The 26,535-nt window shown below is 43.5% G+C and overlaps 1 long non-coding RNA gene across 1 annotated transcript; it reads right to left on the bottom strand.

Annotated features, from left to right (window-relative positions):
• Positions 1-3,151: 3,151 nt before the first annotated feature.
• On the bottom strand, positions 3,152-26,535 carry LOC126543161 (uncharacterized). Its single transcript, XR_011890767.1, has 5 exons — positions 26,403-26,535; positions 16,426-16,571; positions 15,342-15,424; positions 10,576-10,671; positions 3,152-3,404 (listed from the first exon to the last, which is right to left on the bottom strand). It is a non-coding gene; the product is annotated as an uncharacterized lncRNA (long non-coding RNA).

The raw sequence follows: 26,535 nt of genomic DNA, 5'->3' as shown, positions 1-26,535 counted from the left end.
AATTGATATTGAAGGCCATTGCGCCGCATAGATAAAGCCTTGGTTACGCTGATGCATTTTTGACTTGTCCCGTAACGCCTATTTTACGTTTATGTAACCCTATTGCTACCTTTACCCAATGCCTTCCTAAAGGCCTCTAAGAAATTCATAGATACCTATATTTTGTTCGCCATATCATAAGAAACTAACAAACAAAGGCACCACGGTCGGTGGTGCCTTTGTTTGTTGGCTTCATATGATATGACTAATAAAAATCGGGAGCCTGGGTTGACCCCCTTTCTTCCCGTATATTTTGCTAGAATAACATATGCATCCAGTAAGCAGATACGCGGATGAGATAAGACACATAGACTTTTCTGTTACCTGTAATTATCATTTCCAACATACTATTCGTATGTTTAATGAACGGCATAAAACGCATACCGCTGCCAACGCATAAGAATTCCAACCGAGGTCCAATTTTTTAACATATGGGGAACGTTACCGCAACATTATTTCCGTAGGTAAATGCGTGTTGATAAAATACCGCCTTTGTGAAAAAATTTCAAGAATATAAGATTATCTTAAGCAAGCGTTGGAAAGTGTCAAGCTGGCGTTATGAGCTCCGCTTACCAAGTTTCCAAGTGTACTATTCCTTTAACAAATTTTAATTAGCAGGATAGGCGCAGCTTAAGTGGAATGTGTTGCCAAGTTCTAATATTTTTGGCTTTCTTAATAGCGTTACGAGTATTTATTACACTCGCTTTATGCTTCTTTTTTATGCGTGGTACGTGTATATGGTTTGCCGGGTGTCCTATGCGAGTGAAACTAGCCAGCGTCTTTATGTATGATGACAGTAAGGACGATATAATGGGTGAGGTGTAGGCAAGGTTCAAGGTGGGTGGATGACTTAGGCTGTGGTAGTAAATTAATAAGGTCAGTGCTCTAGTGTTTTGAGTTTGCCCAGCGAACGGCACAAAACTTAACCCGTTGTCCTGGCAGAATTACAAGCACCACCGACACCAATTTTTGCACAAATGGGTGTAACTCTATGAAAATGTCTATGCTGATTAAGATAGTTGGATCAAACACAGCTTTTGCAAAAAAAAATTTTAATCAAGTTTTTTAACATGCGACACGGCCGTTATCAGTTATGCTTCCGATTGTCCCGACATATCGGTAAATAACCTGTTTTTATTTCGAGGAAATGGGAGGGGTGGTCATGGTAAGTGTCATGGCAGACAAAATTTTTATGTTCCTGGTCCGGTAGCAAATAATTGCTGGACACTTGCTTTCATTTTTCTAATTTTCAAGTGTCATAAGACGTGTCTGCACAGCCCAAAAGACGAAGACAGATAAAAGAACCAAGCACAGGCATTGACTTCAACTATGCTTCATTTCGAAACCGCCAGAGCTATATACTTTAGACATGAGCAAAAAATAATGAAGCATTTGCATGATGTCACACACCTCAGGAGCCTTTATTGCATGAAAGCCAGATACTTGATGTTGTATTTCGGGACGGAAATATATGGCCTGCTGATGCACAAGTCACCCAGCGGCTGTATATTATTAGCCTATATGATTTCACTGATAAGCTGTTGACGGTGCTTGCAGATTACGTCGCATATTTCATACTCAGGCACGCAAGGACACTTTCTGCAGTGAATACCAGGATGACCTGGCACGGCTCTGTGAACATCGTTAAAATGCTTCCTCAATCGCTCGTTTAAACATTTAACCGTCTGGCGAGCGTACTTTTTTCCGCAAGTCAGGAGAATCATATACACCACACATAATGTGCAAGTAACAAGCCTCTTATTATGGTTAGTAGTGCAAATATTTCGTCGTGTGGCATGAGTATACGCAGGCATGCAGGGCACTCGAAATTTTTCCGGAGCAAAAACGTAAACTTTAGTATCTGCTTTATTGCTCATCGTTTTAAAGCCGTGCGATCTCTTTTGCAAGTAAGGGAGCACCGCGACTAGCCTGATTTCTTTGGCAGCTTAGTCTGCTGGTGCTTTGTCTCCCAGCTTGATTTTCTTTAATATCTTTTCTTCTTCCGAAACTAAGAAAAGCCTGGGCTAGCCAGTATACGTCAGGCGGAAGGCCTGCGCAAGGTGTCTGCGCGTTAAGGAGTGGCAGCATGATTTATTAATTAATTTTAGGGTTTTACGTGCGAAAACCACTTTCTGATTATGAGGCACGCCGTAGTGGGCGACTCCGGAAATTTCGACCACCTGGGGTTCTTTAACGTGCACCTTAATCTAAGTACACGGGTGTTTTCGCATTTCGCCCCCATCGAAATGCGGCCGCCGTGGCCGGGATTCGATCCCGCGACCTCGTGCTCAGCAGCCTAACACCATAGCCACTGAGCAACCACGGCGGGTAGCATCATTTATTTAACGCACTTGTGAAACAAACATTTACAATGCCCCAATTAAGCAGCTTGGAATATGGCGACAGATAAGACAAAAGAGGTTTGTCCCTCGGGGCTCATAGGTCCACCACATGTGACCTCTATGAATACTAAGGCGCAAACATAAAAACCTTCACGACGCATCCTTCGGTAGTTCATGTGTCAGAAAATGTGGCAACAAATACTCGTTGAAGAGGCAAAGTACATATAAAATAGCAGACTCACTGTCATCTGAAACAACTGTGCGCAGCGCACTGCAGAATGGCATTTGTTGAGAAAAAGCAATCCAGATTTGAAAAGTGGGTGTGCGAATATGGGTGCAGCAACAGACTTCACAGAAAGTTACAGCCATGCAGTCGTTCAAAACTAGTTACTATATTCTGCATTTCATTGGCCTCATCGTAAACTCGCCACCGATTGACGATCCAGCGATCACCGGTTCTTGGTCCACATTGCTGTTGATTAGGCTTCTTCCTGGAGTTTCGAAACTTCGTTTTGCAAATTGTAACATAGCAGCGGCAGCGTAGCTGCCGTCATGTAAGAAGGGAGGCGTTGACGACCCAGTGGTTAGCCGAGAACAACACGCAAGTCTTTAATGCACGTATATATAAAGTAAAAGGGGAAAGGGAAAAGGAGGAGTGAACATAGAAAAAGAACTTGGCGCCTGCGCATTGACAGCGCGCACATGACGCGGCGGTTTGATACCACATTTTACAACGCAAACTATCTAAACAAAACGATCTAACAATCTGATAGGCTGCATGTGTTGCAATAAACCGTTTATTTTACTGAGTGCTTGTGTTAAAAGGTTTAAGGTATTTATTTTCAACTGCTTCCTTGAGGATAGTCGAATTGGAAACCATGAAGACACATAAATGGGGCCATACAGTTTGCGTCACAACGCGCTCAGGTTGACAGATATTGAAGAACTTCTCAATGCATTCGTAGCTGGGGTCTGTAGGAAAACTGGATGATTTCACACGGAGTTCACAACTGTCGTACCATTCTGCAAAGAAAAATTGTACCTGCTTGTCACCGACAGAATGGTTACGACAAAATGCACAAATAATAGTTTTCTTACGCCGACGTTTGTTCCCCTGTAGATCGGAGTGTTTGTTGGAGCTAGCTTGGCAAAAAAATTTTATTTCATGCATTTCATGTTCCGATACCTGTTGTTGTAGTGCCAATAAGAAGAATCTTTAATTTACAGAAAACCGTCGCAACTTAATGAAGCCCACAAAAACTATTAAGTGCCGCGTGACTACTCACGTGGCATTTTTCGCTAGCTTCTTGCCGGCTTAGAAAAATTCTTTATTTAGCACACATTGATAAAAAGAAAACCTGGGTAGGGAACTTTTCAGGATGGTCTACAATTTCTCAAAGACAGTTTTGTAATAATTTAATAATTATGCATTTGTTTGTAAAAATATTCTTTTTTTTTCTAAATTAAAACATTTTCCAAGCGCATTATTTGCTTTATTGTTTTTTATGGCCTCATCGGACAGCATTTGCCATTCAAGTATTATCTAGCGGGACTGACCTCCCATGGAAAGAAGCTGCCGCTATTGGGCACTCTAACGAAAGTGGCTGAGCCTGTCAAGATAATTTACGTGTTGAGGAAGCCGATGTATGTTACAGTTCGGAAACGAGGGAATATTTTCCTGTCGTCCTCACCATGAAGCAAGATTTATTATTGTTATATATTTTCTCAAGCGGAGCGCTGTGGGTAAATTATCTGAGCATATATGGTAGTCCTCAGTGAGACGTTATACACCATAAAAAACGTAAGTGCTACTTGTGTAGGTGGTCTAAGCGCTATGGTGAAGACAGTTCTTGCGAATAATTCAGATCATAAAGTATTTACTAACAAAAATTTGTCGGAACTATTTGGCAAGTTTGCGATATATTGCCACATACTATATGGTCGCCGCGAAGGGGTGCCGAGCATAGGGCAATAGTACCCAGCACCTCCACCAGTGTCGCAGCATAGCAGAAGACGGGAAAGCCGGCGCAGAGGACGTATGGAAGCACTTTATCAGAGCAGTCAACGCGACGTCGTTGTCGTCTCTGTTTTTCTACTCGCGCGCTACTTCAGCATCGTTCTCATCGCCTGGCACATACCCGCGGCGACCATATAGTATGTGGCAATATTTATATGAAAAGATTTCAGATAACCATTTGCGAATATAAACACATGTTCGTTTTATGTGATCACTGTAGAACCAGTTGTGCGGCTGAAATTCTCAAAATTTACACACGGAACGCGTAATTTTCAGAGGAAGGAGTCGCGTCACATGCAGGAACCTGCTATTGGATAATACGTGCGTTCCAGCTCTCAGCTGACTTTTGCCTGTCCTTTACGATCGGCAACGTCACGTAAACTCATAAAGTTTAACGTTGCGAAGCATCACATAGCCTACAAAGGATGCTGTAGCGGAGCACTCTGAAAGAACTACGACTGCCTATGGTTTGAGCGTTGCGGCAATCTTGTTAATGTTAAGCATTTCGAGTAGCATGGGAGGAACCTCTCCCTAGCTGCGCACCCCTCTAAGAGCCGAATGCTAGGACGGTAGCGGTCAGTACTCGTAATATAAACCGGTAGGTGTCGGATAATGGGGATGGAACCAAGCGCCTACGGTAGCCTAGCCGAGCGCGTACCTCGCCGAAATAATAACTGAACGACTTAAAGATCGTCGCTGTGCCAATTCGGAAAGTGAAGCAGCGCCATTACTGTGTTGTTCTTTTCTCCCAGCCTGTTTCGAATAAGTGTTGGTGTATAGTAGTCCGCATGCATTGCTGCGCTAACGCTACCACAGGAATTTGATGCCATATATTTAAACGTGCACGAAGTACAAGCAGAAATTATATATATATATATATATATATATATATATATATATATATATATATATATATATATATATATATATATATATTGTAACCAACAGTTAGAACAGCCATCTCTGCAAAACCTAATTTATTCTGGGCGAACCTGTGCCCGTCAACACAAACCGACTGAATACTCAACAGCAACAACAAAACGTTCCTCGAGCTACGCTTCTTCGAACGTCGTTCTCCTCTTTGTCCCCTCCTGTCGCGTGCCAATCGTCCGATTCTCGCGCATGAGCCGCCGGCCTGTCAGCACCGGCCGAGCGTTGCCTCGCGGTGCTTTGCTTTCCGCTCGCGGTGTGGCGGCTACGCAGTTGGGATATGATGATGATGATGATGATGATGATGATGATGATGATGATGTCCTTGATGAGTTTGGCGCTTACCCACTCGCGGGGATTGGCCAAGAATGCTGGCGGCAACATATATATATATACATATATATATATATATATATATATATATATATATATATATATATATATATATATATATATATATATATATATCTATATATATATGTATATATATATATTCCAAAAGAGATGAGATACACATGAAAAGCCCTGCGCACGCAATTTTCTCCCATTCAAATGTTATATCTGGATTAACGAACCGTTAAAACAACCATATAGGGCAAACTACAGGGGCAACAGCGTTTACTAACACGCAGATTTTATTGCCCCTAAACTGCGATATATCGAAAAGACAATTTGCTCAGAGAACATACGCACACCAGTTCATCAATGAACACTACTTTATGCAGTATTCATACAATGAAGAAGAAGCGGAATTCATAGCAACGTAGAGATAAAGAATTAGTGATAACGCATCAAGCACCGTGTCGGTACATGTGAAATGCTTCGCTAAGCATGCCGGCAGGTTTGTCTGCACATGGTCACATGAAACTGTAGTTTTCAAGCTATTGTCAAGAACCTTATTTTCTGGAATGTTTCAATTTAATTTATTTCTACATTATTCGAGGAAATGACTTGCAACTGAGCCCTCATGTGAGTACGCGGGTTCCGCTAACCCATCATTATTACTGCGGTCTGTGTGCCCTATATAACAACCGCCACATTGAAAAAGGTATCCTAGAAATAACTTCGCACATGCATCTCCACGAACATTGCACATGACTTTTCTCCCGTTTACGTGTTTCTTTAATGTTCTTCGTTAACAAAGCAAATCGTGATACGATTACGGTGTGCACTGAACAAAGCAATTGCTCCTATTTCCTCGGCAATTTTGAGCATGCTGTGATACTGCATGCCCGTATGGACGAACTACCTAGGTCGAAGGTCCTTCGATGGTCGCGATGGTCCGGATTCTTCTTTGGGACATCATTTTAACTCCAGGAATATTTTTAACGGCCTCATTTCGGTACACTCACAAATGCGTCTAAATAAGACGCCCTGCCGTCAACGCAACCAGTTATGGAACGTGACTTCGAAATTTCATCCCATGCATGTCGCGTGCATGTCCACGGATGCGAGGGCAACAACAGGAGCTTGATGTAACAGGAGTTTGTGTAACATACTTCAAGAAAGAAGAGCGCTACAAAGACGCGGACTAAAAGAAGTGATTGCATTTCTGAGGCGATAGAGAGATCTTGACGTCACAGTACTACTATTAGTTTTTCCGTCTATATAAACCCTGCTCCTTCAAATAAAATTTATTTGGAAAATAGCTCCTGTCCTTCGTACATGTTCTTCTGTTAGTCCGCGTCATTGTAGCGCAGTTTTTTCTTCAAGTAGGGTAACAACAAAACTAGAAGGAGATAAGAAGTTTAAAGATGACTACGACACACCCTAACGTGAACTTTGAGCCTAGCTCTCTACTTACTTTCATTTGGCGACATATTGAGGCAACGAATTTGAGAGAGACATGTAGCAGAGTCGGCCATTGTCGGAAACCTGATTTGCGGGTCAAATACGTCGGCTTTTATATATGACTCGTCAAAGGCGTCAGTATAATCGCTGGTGCCGCGTGGCTTCCGGACAGCTCTACATGATTAGCGTCGCGCATACAGTGAAACTACAAAACAATCGCAAACCATGACAACAGAAACAAGTGCAAACGAGACCAAACCAAACTAACCAATGAAGGGCGAGCAAGAGTTGACGCAAGCAGACGATAGTACGAAACGAGCGATCCGGTTGAGACCGGTTATGCATATGCATCGAGCGGTTTGGCGGGTCCGCATGACACCAGATTCCCACGCGCACGTCATTAAAGAGGCCACACATATTGGTTTCCACCATTCGCGACTGACCTCTTTCATCTCCAGCTTCGCGTTCGCTCCTTCATCTTTCGCTATGCTCGTTCACTCAGTTACGCCACCGATGCCGCACCCGACACCGTCGACGCCGACGCACGCCGCATGAATGGGTGCCTCAGAGCTGCACTCTAAAATTTTGCAGACTCAATGCAAATTTTATAATCTATGTGAACCGAAGGTTATGTGAAGCGGGCAATCAAATTCTCTAAATTTGCCCATTTCCTTCTTGCGTATATGGTGTAAAGAAATTTAAAAATTCACGCGAATTTATGCCACGCACGGGGTCCATCTAAAGGAGCTTGTTGGCCTTGGTACAATATGTGGGTGATTGTAGGCTCTTTTGTTATGTAATAAAAATGAGTGTGTTGCGTTTCTTATTCTTATGTACGCTGCTCCAATATGTAATGCCCGAACAGGGGTCCTTAAGGGTCTATAAGGTATGGTGACGATGAGTGGTTAGAGTATCCGTTTTCTATACTGAAGGGCAGAATTTTTGTTCTACCACCGGGCCCGGCATTCATGTTGGTAAGTATGAGCTAAGGGGAAAAAACAGCACCATGGATCACAAAATAGCAATGGTAAGAAAACCCTGGGTCAGTTCACAAGGAAAGCTTCGCTATACACAATATGCAGGTCTCATTCGCTGTGGAAATGTTTAAAAAAATGAGCAGTATTTTCCAGATAGGCCTTCTAGCATGGTTTGGAGCTGTTGTGAAGATTTGCGTTCATTAACAAAAAGAACCAGTGTGTTGTGTTAAGCCTGGAGTTGTGTGTTTGAAGTGATGACTATATGTGCCAAAGTAAACAAGATCACGGCGACTGAATAGCAACAGTTATATCATTGCTCCGGAAAACACATATTGGAATCTGTTCGTCAGCTGGATCGTGCGGCCAGGTGGTGCACAGTAACACAGCGTATTCGTAGCGTTACCGACTACGCGGAAAAAAAACTAGGGGACATGGATCAATGCCTAATCTGCTGTGCCATTAAAGAGCCATTGAAAGCGTTAGGTACCATGAAGCCAAACTGAAACTGGCACGTTACTGGCGACGAGCGCGCGAGCACATGCTCTACCTCCTGACATATCATGTGAACCACGCTCTAGTTATTTTGTTTTAAAGAACGAGTTGGCATTGCCACGACACAAAAAAAGATGCGTGCGTTGGGGGCCCTACAGAAAGGCCATTGGGCTGCCGCGCTTGGAACTAGAGTTTCGATCTCTCAGATGCACACTTGATGTGCGTTTTTCCTGAAACATGGCAACAGTGGAACCTACCTACCGCAAAGTACCTGGAATTAGCAAAAGAATATTTCACAGCAAAACAGAATGGAAGTGTGGCTGATGTGTGAACGTGCTGCTGTGCTGTACTGTAACCGGGGACGTGGCTACGGGGAAGCCTGCTCGTCTCACACCCAGAGCGAAATTTATCATCTTTTCTTTACAAAGATATTATTGTCTTTGGTTACAAGAACCTCCCTGAGACATGTGACGTCAAAGCGGGCCTCCTAGGACGTGCTTTCACTCTCCGCATGGTCAGCCACTTTCGGTGCCATCTTTCGGTTCCGCCGACGAATTTTCTCCTAATGGCGCGCATAATGCTTTCGCATTAAAATGCGGTTGCGAGCTGCATCCTAGAAATCTCGTGTTCTTTAGACGCCAAAAAAAAAAAAGAATGTCCCCATAGATTAGTTCAGCATTTCGCATATACTGACACGATGAGTCTTAGAAAATTCTGGCGTGTGAGGTGCCAAAACCACAATGTTAACAGCGGGACATCGTCGTGGGGGAGTCCCGTTTACTTTTGATGACCTGGATTTTTTTCACGGCTACTCATTGCACAGTACACAATCCTTTTTTTTCATTTCACCCTCATCGACATGCGGCCTCCACGGCTGCAAATTAAATCCATGGCCTCTTGTTTAGCAGTGCAATGCCATAGCTGTAAAAGCAACGCGGCGGCTAGAGTCATGCATTAGCCACCCTTCCGTACCTCAGCATCGTACTCAACTGAGCTTATCGACGCTACCTACTAAATATGTCGTAACCTGGAGACAGCGGTGCGCTGTGCGGAATTGGTGTGTTTAAGTTTTGTAAAGTTCATCTTTCCTCTATATTGCAGGTGAAACGCAACAAAGACTTGTTTTTATTCAGCTCTTTGGCTGTGGTGTACACTATACGTCAAGCGGTTGGACTGGTTGATTCCTGATTAGGCTGAATAATTTCGGCAATGTTGCATTGCACACTGAAAAATAAATGTTTCCCACGAGCTTTGTTGGCGTAGTAGGGTGTCCTGTTGTAAGATAAATAACTTATGATATAATTTTGAGTACATTGGGTATTTGAAGCAATCGTGTGCCGAGATAGCGAGGACGCTTGCCTGTGAGAACCTTCTGCGGTACAAAAGCTCCACGGATACTGAATTGTTTCAATGAAATACATCCCCAAGCTTCTTGGCCTTCGTTTCTGAAGGTTGGCTAGTTATTTCCTGGAGCCATTTTCATATTATTGATATGCATTTCTCAATTTTGGGAAGCCATCTTCGTCCTCAGCTTGGCAGCACGACGGTTCCCATATCTTTGCTACCACGCCTGCTGGAGCAGAAACCTCAACGACAACCGTTAGGACCAATGAAACTGCTTGAATTACCATACTTAGCCAGTTTTCTGCCAAAATTTTCCTCCTGAAGAAACACAAAGACACTGTTTACAACAGGCTCACCAAAGATGTCGATGTACCTTTGCGAGAGACCAAGGTAGAAAAAATACCTCATGTCAAAAGCCAAGTCGTACACGCCACCTTTCTTGCAGCCGCACATCTCTTCATCCTCTGTGGTGTACCGTGATATTATATTTGTGTATTGGTTGTATAATGTGGAATTATTGTTAGTGTAATGTGATACATTGCAGAAATATCGCAGATTACTTTGTAGGACACCTATGTGAAGGTAAGCTCGCAGCTCCTCACTGAAATATTAACTATCGTACGATAAACAGGAAAATACTCACGCCCCGCGAACGCTTGTTTTAAGGCCGTGAAAAATACTCCACAAGTGTTGTTGTCATCTTGGTACACCAACTCTTCCGCACCTCTCTCAGCGCCACCTTGCAAAAACAACAATACAATAATGCACATATATATATATATATATATATATATATATATATATATATGCATATACACAGAAGAATACACACACAAACACACACACGTATATATATATATATATATATATATATATATATATATATATATATATATATATATATATATATATATATATATATATATATATATATATATAAAGTGTTTCATCGAACACTTTCACAATTTTTTAAAAGTTGCTTGTGGCAGATATCACAATTTAAGTTTATGAGCCGGTCTACTCGAAGCGGCGGACACTACTTGCAGAAAAAAATGAAATGTAAAATTGAAATATTAACAAGAATTCACTAATAAGCTTTCTAGCTAATTGTCTTATGGCCCATATTGCAATTTAGAAATTCCAGCAGTGAACATCGAAGGGCGGATCCACTTGGTACGAATTCTCAGGACGACACCAGTTTCGAGATATAAATTCCCGAACTTTGCTGAGAAATGCATTGGCGTTCCCGTTACCTGGGGCGTGAGTGCATGAGACGACGTTTTGTTAACAAATTAAGTGGAACGCCAATCCATTTCTCCGCGAAGTTCAGGCATTTATGTATCGAAACTTCTGTCGGCTTGAAAATTCGTTTCAAGTGTATTCGGCTTGCGAACTCCGCGGTTAGATAGGTAGATACTTATTTATTGATTTTGATTAATTAGTCAATGTTTCAACTCTATTTCTTTTTGCAAGTATTGTCCGCTGCTCTCTCTCTCTTTCTCTCTCTCTCTCTCTCTCTCTATATATATATATATATATATATATATATATATTATATATATATATATATATATATATATGTATATATGTACACAATCATGATTGCCAGCGGTAGGGCAATGAATACTACACGACAGAATGCTTCAAGAAGTGCACATCTCTTCGTCAGGACGAATAATTGCAATTTTCTTGATGTTATAAAACAAAAGTAACATATGGCCGACCATGTGACTTTTCTAGAAATATTCTGTTAAGTTTACGAATTCGAGAATTAGCTAGTCTCTATGTCAAAGTCAGGCTTGTCAGAGCGTTCATAATCAGCGTCCCTACTCAGCCTGAATTGTCACCGCATCTAAATTCACCTCAACACTCAGTTGCGCCATCAAATAAATGCTTCTAACTTTCGCTTTTTAGCGTACGCAACATCTTCAGAGGTGAGTTCATAGTGTTTGCAACGATAATTAAGATCTCGCTTGGTGATTTTTTCAGTCCTTGCAATCTAATCCATGCGCATTTACAGCGGCCGAGGATTTAAGGGTACCTGTAGTAATTGCCGACCGACTATTAATTGTTCTTCAACGTCAATCGATTCTTGTTTTATCATTTGCTCTAAGTGCTACGATTTTTCTGCGAAAGCTTGGCCGCGCTGCTTGCATGTGCATATAGTTAAGCAGTTTCGTGGCCTTCTCTGCTCAAGCTGAGCGGATACACAACAGCGGATAGCAAGGATCTCACTCTTAGTAGAATAGTACAGTGAGCTATTCTAATAAAAACTTCTAAAGAACACTATCAGTGAGTTTGATAATGTTGTCAGATCTCAGCAGCTTAATTCTATGCCGATAGACACCAGCAAAATCAGCTATTACATACATGACCGGTTGAGCAGCAGTTACACTTTACACAGAGTAGTTCATATTTTGCCTAAGATGTCGCGTAGAGACATTGGTGAGAACACAGACCTGTCATTTTTACAGTGTCTCTACTGCCAATGGCGGATATTTGCTATCGCGAGCCTAGTACAGCGATTTATGCCCACTATTTGGGGTGCCTAAACGAGAAAAATAGTTTCTGGACGGCAAGATAAAAGAAATTGAAGCATACGTCTAAGATGAGCTAGAATGCTGAAATTTTCGCGCGCAATAGCCACTTGAAGTGAAAACATCTTCTATGTGCCAGTGCTCTTTCTGTTATATACTTTTTGTACTATTTTTACGGGTGGGACTACGGCAGCTGAGAAAGCCCACCCAGGAAGACAATGGAGGACATTGCTGCTTTATGTGATTATGTATGAATGGCGCCCACCGACCTATTATTCTTCTGATTCGCAACGCATTCCCATTCGCAACAAAACTGCCGAGAATATTCGCAGTACCGCTCACTGCTGTGTGCGTATGCATGCTCTGCTGCAGCATTGTCCATGTTGAACGTCGTCGAGCACTCGCCGGTGCACATATTGGCTCCATGGGTTTTACTGGGGGACAACTCCGAGCGGCTCTCGAATGTTCGATGAAGTTCTGTTCATTCGCATCGTACTTGCGGGCGACGATCTCAAAAATTAGGTTAGGCAGTTTACGTGCCAGAACCACGATCTTATTATGAGGCACGCCGTAGTGGTAGACTGCGGATTAATTATGACCACCTGAGGTTCTTTAACGTGCACCTAAATCTAAGTGTACGGACGTGCTTTTTCTTTTTTTTTCATTTCGCCGACATAGAAACGCGGCCGACGTGACCGGGATTCGATCCTGCGACCTCGTGCGTAGTAGCTCAACACCAAAGCCACTAAGCAGTTATGGAGGGTAGGAAACTCTTGCAGCGTAGAATGTAAAATGTTCATTTCAGCAAAGATACATCCAACAAATAGTGATAATATACCATAATGTTGATTGCAAAACTTAATGCAAGATATTTGAACCCAACCACAGGGAATTAACAAGGATGAACGCGCTCATCATTGTCTGTTCTCTGTGCCTACGTGCACATTCTTGCGCTGAACTTATTACGCGACGTAATAGATGACCTTCGCCAACGGTCAGTCCATCAGAGAATAGTGCATGTGTGTTATGCTGGGCAGCCTCGATTTTTATGTGCATAAATACAAATAACTATACCCTGGCCAGAATGCGAAAATGAGGGGGAGAAAGAATAGACAGAGAGAGAAAAACAAAACAAGAAAGCAAGTGACGCACTCGAACTGGAAACATTTGAATGTCAAGAAGTGTACAAGAACGTGGTTATGCAATTCCTTTCTTAAGAAAGAAATAAGTTCTGTATTTGCAGCCACATATGGTACAATCGAATTAAGAAATGAAGTCTTTAGCACAGTTATAAGCCTAAAAAAAGAAAAGCGGTATTAGGCTAGCGAACTATTCATTAGGTGCAACTATAAAAAGCAGCACAACTGGAATCACAGGAAGGTTTCGTTCAAGGTAAATATACGCTCAAACGAACCTTTGCTGCATGAATAATTAGGTTTCGTTGTGATAAGTAACATTGTTTTTTAATCTAAGGCCAGCCTTCGTGCCAGGTTCTGCACAGGGTTGTGGCCATTTCTTCGAAAACCTCACACTTAATCATTTTGTTGCATCGCGTCAAAAAATACATTAGCGTCGATGCAGACTCCTCGAAGGTACTTCACCAAAGACTTCTAATATTGCAGCTTTTTTTTTTTTAGGATTGTCGGTAGCAACTGAAGTATGCGAATGCCTATGTTCAGAGCATCATATGCATAAAGACTACCTTATCAAACAGCTCTTCGAGCGCCTGTGACGATTCCTTATCAGACTCGTGAAACCACAAGTTTGAAGTTGTGCATTGCTGGACTATACGCGCTGGCAATATGTTGCTGCCCATTCCCAAGGTTTAGATCACTGCTGCTGCATTTGATTGGAGGGATGTACTTTTACTCTTTGTCGTATATTTTTTTTCTCGCTCACATGTTATATTATGCCTTTAGTCAATCCTTCATTTAATGCTGATTGTTATCGGTTCCACATAGGGAGGACTAGGGCAGGTTCTTCTTTTCTACTAATTTGTGTCTCTGCGTGGATGTCTCCCTTTCCTTCAGGGTGTGTTGTCGATACAGATCAGAGTAGGCATGAACTTTTCGATCTCTGAATTCTTGGTGTGGCGGTGCCACTTGCATACAGCAGGTTTCACTGACTAGCTCGCACTGTCATCAATATGGAACGCTCACACGACACCAACCAAGCGATCTGAGCCATCCTTATTCGCAGTCTTGCACGCACGTCTGTTGCTCTGTTCTCACAGGTTTCGCTTTCTGTCCTTACTAAACCAGCACCTTTACTTTTTTTTTGAAATCTCATAGCAAGTTGTTTACTGTCATGGCTTTCGGCTGGCACTGGACACAGTACACTTTTGGCAAGGACTTTTCAGAGAGCAGAAAACTTGTACGGTGGGGCGAACCTTCAGGTGCCTTTTCCTGGTCATAGTTTATCTTATCTATGATGTCCTGAGTTCCTTGAATGTTTTTCTTCTGGTCATGAAAATTCTGGGTCCTGAGACCCAGCTGCGGTTGGCGAACAGGCTTCGGGCAGCGGCAGCGAGCCGTGGCTACCTGGGCTGAGGAGGCCAGCAACCTTTGGGCTAATGTCGAAGAAGCTTGGTAAATCAACAAATTGATTTCCCTCTCTCGATCTAGTTAGCTTTATGTATTAGGTGTCAGATTAGTTCATGTAATCAATCAGGTGGGTTGCTACTCTATGTATTAATTAGTCATGTTAGTAGGTCAGGTTAGTTTAGTAAGGTGTTAGTCTAGATATAGCAAGCGAGGTTTTATTGAGTAAGGACATCCGTACAACCTTATCAACGCTTTGGTAGTTGTAGATTGTTATATTATTTAAGTTTAAAACATAGCATGCATGAAATAGAACGTTGGGAATACGTCACCTGTTGTTGTCAACAACATTATGCTTGGGTCTTGCCCTCTACTAACATCAAAAAATGTTCCAACTAGATTCTCTTCTTCCGGTCTGTTTATAGGAATAAAACACACTATGAGCAAGGTAGCTTCGCAAAAAAACACACATATAAATCAATCTGACAGCTGCATCATCATATGCTAACTGAAGTTTATTACAAAATAAATATTTAAAACTGTTGTGATTCTAATTTTTTTCTCATGTAAGTTCCTACTTTTGTACTTAAGGATGAAATAAGCGTTGATATTGTGAAGAGTACACGCGGTGGTGTTATCGTAGAAGAAGTGAAACATGTTTTAGTTATTACAGCAGTAGATATTATCCAGCACAGAACGCGCGGCTACAATGATAACCATTTGCGATGGGAAGAATACCCTAACTACACGGCAGTCCTATGTTTTATGTTGTGAAGGGAGGCACAGTAAACTTATACTTTTGGCATCTGCAGTAGAAACACTCATGAACTTGATACCTAAGCTATATGGGTACTTATATCTAGGATTTATTTCAGGCGGATTTTAGTTTGCCATTCCTTACTGAGTGCTTGAAACAAAAGACACTTGACATTAATTGCTGAGCACGACACTGCTCGGCTCTCGGTTAGAAACCATAAGTCGTTGAAACGATAACCAGCCGTGTTCAATTGATTCCTTGCCCAACGCCTTGTTTTCTTATGATAAGTTATATATAAAAACGAAATTTCAGCTTATGGTTATAGCTTTCGTAACCTTGGAGCACTACCATGGTGCCCGAGCGACGATGGCGTTGCGTTTGCGAGCGCGCAGAGGCGGTTACCATGCACGCCGCAGCAGTCACATTTCTATGGGGTGAATTTCAAAAAAACAGTCGTACTTAGATTTAGGTGCACATTAAAGAACCCCTGAGGTCAAAATTATTCCATAGTCCTCAATTCTCAAGTGCCTCATATTCAAATCGTTGGATGAGCTTGGAAATGCCCATAATATAATTTAAAAATAAAGCTTTGTCTGGGGACCCTTAATGCCTGGGGTGGCTGATAATACAAAGTCATAGAGCAATCGCAGGATTCTCACCCTCCTTGCCCTGGAGTGTACTTTCGTGTGAAGTAGACTTGCTCTTTTGTCTCGTTCCAAACATGATCAACCTTGCACAATTTATGGCGAGTTTCAGACGTTGCGAGATAAGTATATATGTATGTGGTATTAGACGTATTAAGGAACTGAAAAAGAAATAATATTTAGCATTTAAGACAATTGTCGGAATCGATGTGAAAAGAAACTATAGAGATGTGGTTCGTAAAAGGATATACACCGCTGAATGCGATGATGACACTTTCATTTATTTGTATTCCAATCAAGGTTCCATCTTCTGCAAGCATTGAGATTCGTGCAGGGAAAAAGATATTTTGATTGCAATTGCAACTATATGGGTACCCCAGTGAAATTTCCGCGGTCACCATCGGGGTCACCGTGATATTACGTATGCCAATGAACTGCGAAAATATCGCAGACGCGCGTCGTTTGCTCTAGATGCGAGGAAAAGCTTCCGACGGCGAGCCAAGAAGGATGGTGGCGGCATATGGTAGCTGCTCGGAGGCAACACGATATTCATTCGACGACGTGCTCTTGCGCAAATGGTTCTCGCAACGGCTCTCGGCTAAAGTGCAGAAGGCCATGGCGACAGCTTTCTTTGTGGATTTGGCCGGAACTAACCACGTTGGCACAGGCGTCATAAAAGTAGCAACTCAACCCATCGCTACCGCCACATATTCTCCAGGTAACGATTTCGGCACGTAGCATACCACGCTTGCTCTTAACCAGCACTATCTTCTATCGATTCCCTGTGTGACCTCCTCTAGCACATTGTCTGTGCCGCAGCATGCCATCACGCGCAATCTCGTCATCCACGGAGCCGTATATTGAGCAGATCGCGACGCTCAGACATGATCCGTTTAACCTAACCAACAAAGTCTGGTGCTTGCTTCTGTAATCACCGTTTTGTGAAACCACGCTCACGAGCGCCTTCGTTCCTGTGCGTGGCAGGGAAACAGAGCGACCAACCTCTAACGGCGATGAGTGGTCCAGCCGAACCTACAAGTTGCCTTTTCTACGTAAAACAAATAGCCAGAGGGCAGCAGTGGTTCCTCATCGACACAGGAACCGATGGATGCATAATTTATGCTCAACGCTCCGACTCAAAGTGACACCTGTGTCCTTTTTACTCGCCGTCGACGGCACCAGGCCTCCAGGCTTCACCTAAAGCTCCATCATGCTAAACCTTGGTCTTCAATGAGGGTTCCGCTGAATTTTCTTCGTTGCGGACATCCGACGATCTCTTATTGATTAGTCTTCCTGCAGAACTATGGCCTGCTTCTCGACTGGAAGAGCGGCCGTCTCATCCACTCTTACGCAGCCGACCACACCCGGCATTTCTCCAGCCCTCTTTTGCCATGGTGGAAGCGCAATTTCCTCAACTGCTTCGCGAGCTCCTCAGCTTGACGCGACCGCTGTATTTCACGCAACCGGGGCAATATGACAATGCTATGACATCGTCAGTTATGGACCTCCAGGTATATTTTCGTCCCTTTCTCTTGGCTCCGGAAAAACTTAGGATCGCACGCAAGGTATTTGAGGAGATGGTGGCACTTGACATCATCCGCCCTTCCTCCAGTAATTGAGCATCCCCACTTCACATGATGCCTAAGAAGACTCTGTATTGCGCACCAAACAAATAGCAGTTTGCGCACCGTAACCACCTCCAAACATTCCATATTTCGCTGTAGCGCTGCACAGTGCGAAGATCTTTTCCAAGATTGATCTCGTTCGCATGTATCACCAGCTACCTGTCGCGGAGAAGGACATTCCCAAGACTGCCAGCACCGCACCATTTGGTATTTTTGAATTTCTCTCGATGCCTTTTGGACCACGAGACGTTGGCCAATCGTGTCAGCATTTCAGTGATTCCCTCACAGGAGGCCACCCTTTCGGTTTTGTATACATTGAAGTCAACCTCGTCGTAAGTTCTGTTCAAGAACGTCTGGAACACTGACGCTGGTTGTTTTCGAGCATTGGCAGTCGAGGAGTCGTTCTGTATACTGCCAGCAGCCAATTCAGTCGTCCGGACCACGAGTTCCTTGGACATCTGCTCGATGCCAATAGCAATCGCCCATTACAGTCCATGTAATGGTTCGCGCCTTTGAAGATTTTCCCCGGCTGACAGTAGATACCAAGCTCGTGCTAGCGAAAGAAGGCAATTCCTGAGGTTCGTCAATTTCTAGCGACGTTTTGTTCCCGATAGTGACATAATTGTGGCTCCTCTAGGCGATCTGCTTGGCTCCAAGCGTAAGCAAGTTCTTGAGTGGACTGATGAGGCAGATCAAGCTTTCACAAGTAGCAAATCTGCTCTCGCCACCACCACCCTGCACAGACACCCAAATCTGATGCACCGACTGCCATCATGATAGACGCCTCAAACACCGTGGTTGGTGTCGTTCTGCAGCAGTTGATCAGTGGTGCGTGGCAGACGCTCGCTATTTCTCCAAGAAGCGGAAGCCTTCGCAGACCCGCTACAGCGTGTTTGGTCCCGTTTTACTCGTGGTTTATCTCACTCTGCGCCATTTTCGGCTTTTCCTGGAGGGTGACACGTCTACTGGTTTTGCATACTACAAGACCTTTGTGCAAAGTAGGAGCCACTCTGCGTCTGGTAAGACACCACGAAAGAGCCGTCCCGCTTTGTACAGATCAGAATTACCAACCGTATTTTGTCATGTAAAGCACACTTACAACATCGCAGCTGATATGCTGAATAGCGTTATTGCAATTTCCGAACCACTGCAAGAGTCTTTTGTCGTCGATGTCACCTTACCTGCCAGTCCCCAGGACAACGACGCATAACTTCGTACCCTGTGAAGCTCGTGAGCATGCCTGCGACAGGAGCTTTGTTGCAAAATACCAATTACCAGATCATACTGAAATTCATCTCTATGACCAGGATGGTCCATGTTGCACGCACGGTAATGATGGCATTCTCTCACCGACGACTCTAGCTATGGCGGTAGTGGCGCTGGAAATATGGTCAGAACGCCAAAGGTGCACCACTAGCAGCCCCTGTAGCGAGGAATCGATGAGGAAGCTGCAGTATGTTGCGTATTTTTTGTGTGCAAGAAACTGCTGCTTTGCCATTGCGGATTCTGTATCGACTGCTGTGACATCTTTAGAAATAAAGAGTCATTGGAAGCTCTTGCATGTCGGGCGCCCAGCCATGGCCCATGTCGAGCCCGACTCCGTAGTCTCTAGGCAAGGGCAGATTTTCTGAATATCTCTTAAGTCATGACTGAGCGCAAGGGTCCGCAGTGGTTTGGAGGGCAGGCGAAAGATATTCCCATGGAAGGCCCTGCCTGCCGAAGGAAGCTGTGAAACAGTGCGCAGCCCCACCCAGCTACGAGATATCTGAACGGAAGCTAACTCCGGGATGTGTGCGCACTGAGGCAGCATCCGCGCGCTCTGGTCGCAAACATTGGTGTTGGCCTTGAAGGTCTGGTCTGTGAAGTCCATTATACCGTAAGCATTAGGAGGGCGATGTGGAAAAAGCGCCCCTAAAGTGTGGGAAGCCAGTCAGGTTATACAAATATATATATGTTTGACTTGATATGACATGGTTTTTATTTCTTTGAAATCAAAGGAGAAGCCAAGGGAAAAGGTGGTATGCCTCACTGGGATTCGACTCCCTGTTACAGACACCAGCACACAAATTCAGTGCACATATGACAACAAAATACATGTTTAAATCAAACAAACGACTGGGTGTAAAATAATGAAAAATACATTCGTCATGCACATAAAAAATAACTATGACGATGTATCAATAACTGAATATTTATACATAGAGAAGATAACAAATAAAAAACTTGCCCTGCCACCTGTGCATTCCTAAAGCGACTCCCACAGTGAATGAAACCACATAGCAGATTGATTCAAATATTGCTTGACATTCCTTTTAAACACTTTTGCAGAAGTCGAGAGTTCCACATATAGTGAAATTTGGTTGATGACAAATGGTTCCAGAGAGGCCAATTACTGTTTCTCGTACATATTCCAAGTGACATGTACTAATTTTCTATGTGTTCTGAGATGGCACATTATGGCAGGCCTGTCAGGTCGAGTGACAAAGTTTGTTGTGGTGAATTTATTGTTGTAGATGATAGTAATAAACTTGATCTACTTGTGGAATCGCTTAATTATCTAAGTAGGGTTTTATACGCAAATCCCTCGGTCTGCAATAATAACCTTCAATGTCTCTACGACATTTTTTTACAGACCGAGCAACCTATTTAAACATGAACCTCTTCTCCACAGAAACAAAGCGCACAATGTGCCATTTTGGAATAAAAACGAAGCAAAGTACATTAAGATTTCACGCAAAATACCGTATATATATATATATATATATATATATATATATATATATATATATATATATATATATATATAATCAACCTATTTTATGCCCACTGCAGGACGAAAGCCTATCCCTGCGATCTCCAATTACCCTGTCCTGCGCCAACCGATTCCAACCACTGCAGGCGAATTTCATAATTTCATCGCTTCCCCTAATCTTCTGCCATCCTACACCGCGTTTCCCTTCTCTTGGTACCCATTCTCTAACGCTAATGTTCAAACGGTTATCAAACCTACCCATGACTTGACCTGCCCAGCTCGATTTTTTTCTCTTAATCTCCATTAGAATACTGGCTATACCCGTTTGCTCTCTGATCCAAAGCGCTCTCGTTCTGTCTCTTAACGTTACACCTAGCATTCTTCCTTCCATCGCTCTTTGCACGGTCCTTAACTTGGTCTCAAGCTTCTTTGCCAATCTCCAAGTCCCTGCCCCCTATGTCAGCATCGATAAAATGCATTGACTGTACACCGGGATTCATGACCGGGGTAGTTAGAGAAGTATAGGAGAGGCCTTTGCCCTGCAGTGTGCGCAACCAGGGTGGTGATGATGATGATGATGATGATGTACACCTTCCAGTTCAATGATAATGGTAAGCTTCCAGTCAGGAGCTCACAATTTCTGCTGTATACGATCCAAGCAATTTTGAGTCATGTATGAATTTATTTCTCATATTCAGGCTTTCCTTTGATTAGTTGACCTAGGTAAACGTACTCCTTCACAGACTCTAGAGGCTAACTGCCGATCCTAAACTCTTGTTCCCTTGCCCAGCTATTCATCATTATCTTTGTCTTCTGCATATTAATCTTCAACCACACTCTTACGCTCTCTCTGCTAAGGTACACAATAATTTTTTGTAACTCGTCTGCAGTGTTGCTGAACACAACAACGCCATGGGCAAACCGAACGTTGCCGACATATTCGCGGTCGATCCTTACTCCTCTGCTTTCCCAGTTTAATAGCTTGAATACTTCTTCCAAACATGCAGTGAATAGCATTCAGAGATTGTGTCTCCCTGTCTGACCCCTTTCTTTATAGGTATCTTCCTACTTTTCTTGTGTATAATTGGGGTAGCTGTGGAATCTCTAGATATTTTCCAAGGTATTTACGTAGGCGGTCTGTATTCCTTGATTTCGTAATTCCTCCATGACTGCTGGTATCTCTATTGAATCAAAGGCCTTTTCGTAATCAATGAAAGCCATACAGAGAGGATGACTGTACTCTGCGAATTTCTCGATTACCTTATAGATAACACGGATGTTATCTATTGTATAGTATCGCTTCCTCAAACCTTCCTGTTCCCTTGGCTGACTAAAGCCCAGTGTTGCCTTTATTCTATTGGACATTATTTTGGTGAATATGTTACGTAATACTGGTATCATGCTAATGGACAGATTATTTTTTCAATGCTTTAACCTCTACCGTTTTGTGGATTAGTGTAATCCTTGAATTCTTCCAGTTTTCCGGCATCCTTTCTGTCGATATACACGTCGTATAAAGAGTCGCCAGTTTTCAAAGTAATGCCTCCTCGATCTTTGAATAAATCGACTGTTATTCCGACTTCTCCTGCCGCTCTTCTTCGGTTCATGTCTTCTAAGGCCCTTCTCACCTCATAACTAGTTGTAGGAGGAGTTTCTGTATCCTGTTCAGTACTGTTTCTAATGAAGGTATCCTGACTCCTCCGGTTAATGCGTAGGTTAGTGAAGCATTCTTCCGCTGCTTTTACTATAGCTTCAACTTTGCTGCTGCTTACAGCGCCCTGCATAGCTTGGAATTTCCTTTAAAATTTAGTTTTAAGGAAACTTCTTTCTTAATTCATTAGCATGATATACCTTTTTAGCATTTGGGAGGGTTTCTTGCCTTGTTTGTGAACCAAACATAGGGATACTGCTGTCTTAAAATGTGTGCCTATGTGTGATGCCTGGCGCCAGTAGTGGCCGTGATGGTGCGGATATATATATATACAGGGTGTCTCAGCTAACTTGGACCATCCTTCTCAAAAACAAAAAAACCTATGCGTTCTTCAGAGCATACATGGCGTGGAAGTTGTTAGTGTTTATCTAAACATACATTACCATTTTTTTGCTCGTCTTTTTTGAGTAATTAAACGAGATAAATTATTTAACCTTTTAAATATGCCTTCAAATGTTCAGGTGCAGTAGGAAAGTTGTGGAGCGTCGCAAATATTGCCCAAGCCAGGTACTTGCAACGACATAGGCTTAGCGTAGCCGTTTTCAGCCGGGAAGAACGAAAGCCCGCGGAGTTTAAGAAACACCACGTGAGCGTGTGCTCTGTGCGGCCGAATGCGCCGCGATTACAGCACTTTCATGAGTGATTTGTAAAAACATCGCCAGCGCCGCGCCTTCCCTTTACTTATGAGAAAGGGCTTCAACCTTTACTCGGCTCTGACATTAACGGCAGTGCCTAGCGACGGCGCTCAGAAAAAGCGCTTCGCAAGCCACCCCTGTCGCCGAAGAACGCGCCGTGATCAGCCATTTATTCCGGTATGACGAGAAGAGCAATTTTTCCTCCAGTGTTCAAGTCGATGCAGAAATGAAAAAATACACACAAAACATGCATCATACATCTGGAACCTGTGCGAGAGAGAGCATCATTTGTTACAACGCCACTTCACTTCCAAGCTGTGCCAGCTGCTAGACGCATGTGAGCTCGACTGTCTATTACTGTCGTGGCGCGCAACCTCTTTGAAGAATTTGTTTGCATGCCTAAAACATGCCGTACTCAAGCGAGCAGAAGGCGAACATGGTATCAGTCTTGGAAGCGGCACGGGGCGACAAGAGGAAAGCTGCCAAGGTATACTAAAATCTGCAATGTGGTGGAAGACCTAGAGCGCACACAATTATGAGGAGTTACTTGACACTGAACGAAACAGGTAGCTTCAACAAGGCGCGGCACAGAAAGGAGACCATCAGTGAAAAGGCTGAAGGAAACATTTTAGGATTCATGACTGGAAACCCTAATTCCAGCGTGCGTGATGTGAGTGGTGAGATCGGCATTTCAAGGTCTTGTGTGTCAAGAGTTCTTAGGAAGGCTGAAATGCACCCGTATCACCTCCAATTGCATCAAAAGCTGCAAGAAAGAGACTTTCAATGACGGCTTGATTTCTCAAATTGGATCCTTGTGAACAGTGACGAAATACCGAATTTTGTTGACAAAGTGTTCTGGACAAATGAGGCAACCTTCGCCAGAAATTCTCAAGTCAACATTCATAATGCGTATTACTGGAGCGATACGAACCCGCATTGAGTGGCGCACACCAGACACCAGTACCAATGGTCATTCAGTGTGTGGTGCGATATCTTTGACGGAAGAATAATTGACCTCATATTTCGGACCACATGCTCACTGCTCAGCAGTACGTGAACGATATCTTGCGTTTTTATAGAAGACTTGGTATCAGCACGACGCTGCACCAGCGGACAGCAGAAGCCTTGCCCGAGCCTGGCTTGACGAAGCCTTCAAATGCCAGTAGGTCGGGTGGCATGGACCAGTGGCATGACCTGCAAGGTCATCGGACTTGACACCTCTTTACTTCTTGTAGGGACATGTGAAAGACCGAGTGTCCTGCAAACCTACAACTACACCGGAAGTGCTAAAGACAGAGATTGCTATTTTTTTTAACTCCGCTGGCTTTCGTTTTTCCCGAATAAAAACGGCCACGCTAAGTCTATCTTGTTCGAAGTGCCTGGGTTGAGCAATATTTGTGGAGCTCCACAACTTTCCTATTCACGCCTGAACGCATCAAGCTATATTTAAAAAGTGAATTAATTTATGTCGTCTAATTACTCAAGAAAAGACGAGCAAAGAAATGGTACCGTAGGTTTTGATAAACGCGAACAACATCCACGCGATTTCTGTTCTGGAGTACGCGTAGCTTTTTTCAAAACCTTGGTCCAAGTTCGCTGGGACACCCTGTATATATATATATATATATATATATATATATATATATATATATATGTGTGTGTGTGTGTGTGTGTGTGTGTGCGTGCGTGTGTGTGTGTGTGTGTGTGCGTGTGTGATTGTGTGTGTTATAAGTAAGTTTTACAGAGGCCAGATACGTTAACTATTACGCCACGGACGCTTTTGATTGGACTCGAGTTTGAGCTGAGTTATTGTCTATGATTATTTGGGGATGTGACCACGGATATAACTGTCGCAGGATGTAACTAGGCCTGATTGTAAAAATGTGAGAGTGTCGCCGTGTCCAGATAAGTGTGTCTGTGAACGTGAGGGAGTGTACCAAGTGCGAGTGGATGTCAGTAACAACGCGAGTGAGTGCCGGTAATTGTGAGCCGACGTGAGTGAGTCGATTGTGATAAGAAATTACGAATATCATAGCAAATTATCGAAGGATCGACTGCGATACCAAATTAGTGCACAGCTGTACGAAGTAAGGATAGTAGTTCTATCTGTCGTATGAACTTGGAAACATTCGCTTACTAACTGAATTAGCAAGCATATGGTATCAGCCCGGACGAGAAAACATGAGCACATAGCCCTCAGTGAGCTCGGACATTCACTGTCAAAACGCTGGTGTAAGCAACGCAGCATCAGCAGCGAGCGAAGTGACCTTCGTGCGTTCTACCGCTTCAACGTAACTGCGACGAGTACACCTTTTCCAATATACGACGCACGCGGCCGCGCGCCCATCTACAATGTACACACTTGGCGAAGTCTAAACGGCTCCCCCCTCCTCTTCCGCGCTGCCTCACAGCTTGCCTCCGTAAATGGCGCAGGAGACTGAGCTGCGATCATCAGTTCCCCTTGCTCAGTGGCTGCCGCAGCACAACGCCACCCCCCTCCATCCGTCGCATCCCCCACGGCGTTTCGCGCGACGGAAAACGACGGGTTTGCTCTCCGCTTTCTTCGTTCACGCGCGCCAGATTGAGCCACGATCGTCGACTTCCCTCGCGTGCATTCACTCGCACATACAGCATACGACGCGGGGCGACAGTGTAATCGCCCTTTGACTTTATATGGAACATCACGGCGACGGGTAAAATGCACTTGTGCTCTCCATATAGCTGCTATCGCAATAATGATATGTGGAGTAATTGGGAACGCCGTGCAATCGCTGCGCGTGCTTGCAATGGCCCGAAACAAGCTGTTGTGAGGCACCGCTTGTTTTGTTATCGGGTCAGCTCCACTTCTGTGGGACCTTTTCCAAAGCGTAATGACATCATGGTCTCAGGTTAAGCACTTGTTTTAGGGATACTTGTGTACGTCAGAAATGCATATTTTTCTCATGAGGACTTTCAAGGAAGGAAATGCTAGCGCCCGGTAGCTTTTCCAGTTTACGCTAAATTGGTCAACGACGCTCAAATATAATATATCTCCTAACAATAGTTATGCATGCTTTTTATGACGAAACCGTATTAAAACGAGGTGAGGGATTCATGTCCAAAGCAATATTTTATATCAGCAGACACAAAACAATAATTGTCGCTACGGTTCAAGTACTTTGCTGAAGAAGTTAAGAAATGTAGTCAAATTATGATAGTTAAGGTGGATGATTCGGGAGGAGCGATATGAAAACCATAAGAACATGCAGACAGTACTCGAAATTTCTTACGTTCGTCAGGCTGACATTTGCACCACGATCATCTGGAACCCAGCTGGTTTTTCCTTTAGCTAACGGAAAAGCGCAAAGCGCACCTAACACAGTGAGAAGCTTCATGTTGTACATCGCAAAAGCTCTAAATGCT

The sequence above is a fragment of the Dermacentor andersoni genome, chromosome 10 (genome assembly GCF_023375885.2).
Source record: "Dermacentor andersoni chromosome 10, qqDerAnde1_hic_scaffold, whole genome shotgun sequence".
In the NCBI taxonomy this organism is placed as follows: Eukaryota; Metazoa; Arthropoda; class Arachnida; order Ixodida; family Ixodidae; genus Dermacentor; species Dermacentor andersoni.
The sequence above is the reverse complement of the archived record's forward strand: the minus strand, read 5'-3'. Positions and strand labels throughout refer to the sequence as shown.